Source organism: Poecilia reticulata, chromosome 9, assembly GCF_904066995.2.
Source record: "Poecilia reticulata chromosome 9, P_reticulata-male-v2, whole genome shotgun sequence".
In the NCBI taxonomy this organism is placed as follows: domain Eukaryota; kingdom Metazoa; phylum Chordata; class Actinopteri; order Cyprinodontiformes; family Poeciliidae; genus Poecilia; species Poecilia reticulata.
This window is the reverse complement of record NC_088838.1, coordinates 9,173,834-9,179,853: the sequence shown is the minus strand read 5'-3', so window position 1 is coordinate 9,179,853 and position 6,020 is coordinate 9,173,834.

The following is a 6,020-nucleotide window of genomic DNA, read 5'->3' as shown; positions in this document are numbered from 1 at the left end:
CATTTTTGCTTTTAGATTGTAAGGCTGGATACACAGGTTCATTATCTTCTAAATCTCCTTTGAGCCAATTTAGCAGCGGCTCAGGAAGTAACGGTGGAATCCTTTGTAGTGTTGATAGAGGAGAGAAATCCGGAAGATTCAGCCGACCACAAGCTGGGCTGTAACCTCACTACAGCCTCACATTTCTCTCCTCACATTTCTAGTTGGGTTTTTTTTGTTGTTTTTTTGTAAGACGTCTCATTTAACTGTAATGAAGCTGCAGTGACTAAATAGAAAAGTTCACTGAATGCATTTTGTTTTGATGCGCAAGTGGATAAACGGTAGAAGTGAGTTTCAGTCCCAACGTTTCATTATCTGGAGCTTTAAATATTAAATTGAAATAAATTAAACCCTCTGACTAAATTCAACACAAAGATATTTATATTTTTAGCAGTATCAACTTCTCTCATTGTTTGTGAGAGAACGTTTTTTCCACTGTCTCATCTTTTCAGCTCTGACTTATTGCAGCTGTCTTGGCGTCCGCCAGACCATTTCATCACACGGACCTTTAACTTCCTGTGCTTGGGATCTTTGTCCTGCTGCACGACCCAATTTCAGCCAAAGCTGGACAGATGGCCGCACATTTGGATCTCGACTACTTTGGTACGCACCGAAGTTCACGGCTTATTCGGCGACTGTGAGGCGGCGTCCAGGTTGCCGTGGCTGCGGATAACGAGCCCATGCACCATTACGCTGTGCGGGTTCATCTTGTGGCCACATACTTTACAATCGTTACTAAAAAGATTGTACGTAATGTTACGCACACATTTTCAGCAGTGTTGTTCGCTTTTCTTGATATGATACCTTATGAAAGTGTTTTTGTTTCAAATGCTAACGTCTGTGTATTTTATTGGGAGTTGAAGTGATGATCCAATAACAAAGTTCACACTTGTGACATAAAAGAAAATCAACACAAGCTTTTTTTTTAAATGTATGTCTATATATATTTGTGAGAAACAAATAAAAAACTGAAAAGAAGACATGCATTCAGTTCTATTTACTATGATACCTTTAAACAAAGTCCATCCTAAGAAAATTAAACCCTCTCCTCTGGGATGCTGCTGGCACTATCATGCTGTTGGTGTACTTCTCAGCGTCATTTCAGACATACAGATAGAGACCCAATGGAATAGATCCAAGCAAATTAATGTTTTAGAGTGGCCCAGTCAAAGTCCAGACCTAAATCCCGTTCAGAATCAGTGAGCAGGACGTCGTATTGTTTAGAGATGCTCTTCTCTACCGAACTTGGAACATCTTTGGAAAGAAGAGTGGATGAAAACGGCCTCGAGATGTGCAAAGCAGGAAAAAGATGCACCAAGAGTTCCTGTCATACAATGAGAGGAACTGCATTGCACTTTTCAAAAATGTAATTGTAAAGACAAATATTGTGTGGTCGAAAACACATCTATCACCTAAAACATCAATAAAACACACTAAACTTAGTGGTTCAGATGGGGACGAGTACTATTCCTGCATTCATCATCTTCTATCGGCTCTGCACAAACAGATGATTTTAAAAAACTTAGTCCGATCCTGTAGTCAATCTACTGTAACAAATTCAACAAAATTTATTACCTTTTTTTTTTCTTTATTTTATTTTATTTTATTTTTTTTTACCAAAAATCCAATTAAAGCCTCCTGACTTAACTGCTTTCCTGGAACGACTTCGGTGTCAAATGAAATATCACAACACGTTAAATCAAAAAGCAAAGCCATGTTCGTATGACTCACTCACACAGCGGGGCTGCATGCCTCGTAAAACACAATCAGATTTCAAGCTATTAGAATGTATGTCTGGTAAGATAGTCGTTTCCCCCCCTTTTATGTGCCAGACAACCCAAAAAAAAAATAAATAAATAAATGTCTGTGAGCATTGGCTCTCTGTTCGGCCGCGCACAGACACCCGGCATACCTGTCAGCTTCAGAGATCGCCCACACGCCATGTCAGTGTTTGCCTGTCTGACCCTAGAAACAGCTCATCGACTGCCGGCCTCCGTGGACGAGCTACTACACCTCAAACCGCACGAGGACTCGCCGCCCCCACCGCCACTCAGCCGCGTGCAAATCCATCACACTTATGCGCAGCAGGAAGGAGCTTAAAGCTGCGCTTGTGAGTTCAGAGCCGAGGAGACAATTTTCTGCCAATTCAACAAACAAAAACGGAGAAGTTAAAAATCTGCTTTGGTTGTCCTTGTTGACGAGGTCTGTTCTCAAAGCAATGTTTGCTGGACTCGGAAGGTATCGGATGTGTTTCTGGCTGCTGTGATTGTTTACAGAGGACTCCAGTGTGTCGTGAGTGGGATAAACCGGTTTGTTTTTTTCTTTCTTTTTTTTTTTTTTCGTGACAATTTTCCCTTGTATGCACAGCAGCTGTGAGCTGTGCTTCCCTGCTAGCATCACATCCCCCTCTCTCAATTACATCTGGGACCGAGATGACCTGTGGGCTGTATACATAAATCTCTATCGGTGCCACGCAGGTTTGTGTGGGCTCACAGAGGGAGGATGTAACACAGGTTAGAGGTAAGAAACAAAGAAACCACAGATAAAGGGAAAAAAGTCAATCGTGATCCAGCATTGCTGTGCAGAAGGAAAAAAACAGCCTCGGCTCTCCCTGCAAGCCTCCTTTTCATTGGTCCATTTACTTAATTATATCCTCTTGTAATATTGTTTGAACTGAAAACAAACAAATGATTTGATTTACAAGCTTCACAGCTTCGTCTTACCCGGCTGTTTTGAGAGCCTCTTAAATTTGTGCTGCTGGTTGAGTGTGAATGAATTTTTGTTGTTGTTTTGTTTCATCCAGATACGAAACCAAGTAAATACAGCGTCAGTATCACTGATATATTGATACCGATACTTTTCATGATTTAGGTTTAATATATGATCAAACTTGTGACTTGGAGGTGTTTTTTGTGTGTTTTTTCTTTGAATTATTTTGTTAAAAACTGGGACAAAATTTGAACAAAGTCTATAGGTGTCAACCAAATACTTTAACAGCATATTAATATAATAAACAGGTAAAATAGGAAAACACATTTATGTGTTTTTTTTCCTAAAACAAAGCAAAAAAATTGTAATTTGAGAGCAAATCAAGACAAAATCTTTGTTATAGGTGATTTAAAAATACATTTCAAGAGGGAATTTGAAACTAAAGTATCGATCTTACCACACTGGTATCGATCCGATACAGATACCAGCTCGCTAACAATGCTGTCGATATTTTGTATCGATCTGCCCACCTCTAACTTTTCGTTCTTTTATAAATCAGGTTATGTTTGATAAAATTAGACATTTCTGGCGTGAATTTAAAAACACATTCTTTAATGTATCTGTGTAGAACTGGCCAAAGTGAGCAACCGGGCAGGAAGAAGACCGGTGAGGCTCAGACACCCACAACCACTCTGCAGTGGCTCAGATCAGAGGCGCTGTTCGTTCTACAGCTGCTCACTTTGTTCCTCACCAGTGTTGTACAAGAGAGTGGAGTGGGGAAAAAAACAAAACTCATATGAGATCTTGACTGAAAGCCAAATGTGGGGAACTGTAAGAAGAAAGTTCTTCAGTCTATTGAGATAAAAATATTGCTATTTACAGACTAGTGCTATGCCAGGTGAACAGCAAGCGCTGCACATCAGCAGAGACACGCCACCTCCACCAAGAGGCGCGGTGGTGACAGCATCATTCTCTGGGGAGGCCTCTCAGCAGAGAAAGATTAAAGCAAAAAGTTAATGCCAAATCCTGGAGGATGATAAATAATGATCGGTAAGTCAAGCAACAATGGAGTTGGGTGGGGATTTATCAGAAAAAGCGACAGAAATGGTTCCAAGACAACAAGGTAAAAGTTCTGGAGTGGCCAAATCAAAGCCCAGATCTCAGTCCTGTTGGGAATACGTGACGAGACTCTGCAGAATTAAAAGTTGTTCCTTGAGAACCGTGCAGACTTTCACCTCTCTAGCAGGGATGTGATGCTGAACCCACAACAAAGTCTATAAAGAAGCTGAGTTAGATCAAAGCATGTGCTGAAATATCCCAAAACTCAGGCTCAAATGCAAACGAGAATGTGTGACATGCGTCACGGTTTTAGTTTTGTTTTGACACAAACCCAGAATCACTCTGAGGAAACAACAGGTCGGTTTAATTTACAGAAAAGAACCAAATCTGAGCAACAATTCAAGAGGTGCGCTAGCAATGAAGGGATGGGTGTTAAAATGTTCTGTACTGGTTGGTTTAAGGTGAGTATTATAATCCATTTCTTACTACGCAGGTCCAGGAGGATTTGACTGGGAGGAGAACTAAAGTTCCGAGACATTTCCAGTTCTTTAACGGAGGTGACAAGTACATATTTTTGGAAGTTGGAGACATGGAGAAAGAGACGGTCAGGTGAGTTGGGAAGAAGCTAGAATGAAAAAGAAACAAATCTGAGCCGGTTTTAGAAATGTGAACGATTTGTATTCTTGGAGTTTTCTCTTGAGTAAAAGGAAAACCCAAAGTTGGCATCTCTGAAACACATGAAATCACTTAGAAGAGAATAAAACACAGGACAACATTGCCTCTCAGTATTGCGTCTAGCAAACATCTTCAGGGTCATAAAAACAAACTCCCACAGAAGCAGCGACGCCCACTCCCCCGGACGAGAAACACGGTCTGGAGGAAAAGGTCGTGGAACTGGAAACGCAAGAATTAGCAGCAACAAAAGACACAATAACATCCTATAAAGAAGGGATTTTTCTCAGCCTAATTTTCTCTAATCCATTTTTTTTTTTTTTTTGCACAAAAGTGTCGCATAAGAACCAAAATCCAATAACCAAGAATGTACCTTTTGTCCGTTTGGCTTTTGTGTCACAAAGTGGTCCGTCCATGAGAGAAAGACGCCAACAGAGCAGAGTGGAAACAAATTCCAAACGATAAAAGTTTCAATTTCTTGAAAGCGAAAGGTTGGATGAAACTCGGAGGGGGAGATTAAGTGAGATTTAAAATGCTTAATACCTGGCAGCCCGTCGTCGAACAGCTTTCCATGAAGCCTGTGACACCAGAGGTGACCTTGACACGAAGAGCCGGCGCTTCAGATGACACGCTGTCATGTCAGTGCGAGTCTTTTTCTTTTCCGAATGCAGCGCAGCGACGGGGGACTTTTTCTAAACACCTGCAGACGCTTTCACTGGGATATTGTGAAGGGGCAGGGGGGGCATGATAAACTCAAACCGCGATGTTTGTCGTTGATTCGGTGGATTAATTACCGTTTTCGAATCCTTTAATGTAACCTTTAACTCTGAAACCAACACCAAGTTGGTCCTATTACGCAGATTATTAGAGTTCAATGTTTTAAACCTCGTTTCTTTTATCTGTGGAGCTTTGCTAAATGAACACTGGAGCCCGTAATACCTGCTATACTTCAGAAGAGCCGCTGATGTCAGCGGACTGCGCCGCACACCGTAAACGCCGGCTCTATATCTTAAGATTTCATTGACTTTGGAGCGGGCAACCCCTTGTTCAATTTCCCTTTGACAGTAATGTCCCCCTGAATTAATGTTTTTTTGTTTCTCCCCCCCCCCTGAAATGGAGAATATAGGAAACCGTTTTTGAAAGCTAAAAGTATTTCAGAACAGTGAAAGCAAAATGTATATCCTCCGTCCGAGTGATTTCGGGGCCACAGAAATCGATGGCTCTCCGGTTGCATTCCTGCCAGGCTGATGGAGGTGGCTGAGCTCAGGTGCAGAGACGGATCACGTCGGAGATCAATCAAATTTGAAACATTTCATCTGAAAGGCGGGAAATGTAGGGCGGCCAAGTGAGCAGGAGTAGATTTCAGAGGTTCTGCTCGGCTCCTGACGTCCGACCTTCCTGTCGCCTCTTCAGAGCAGAAGAAAAGCTTTTAAGAATAATGTCACTCTTCGCATAAAGTAATGTGGTTATAGACACATTTTGCATTAAGATGTATTTTGGAAAGTTTTATTTTTTGTCTTTTATCTTTAAGAGTAAAGCCA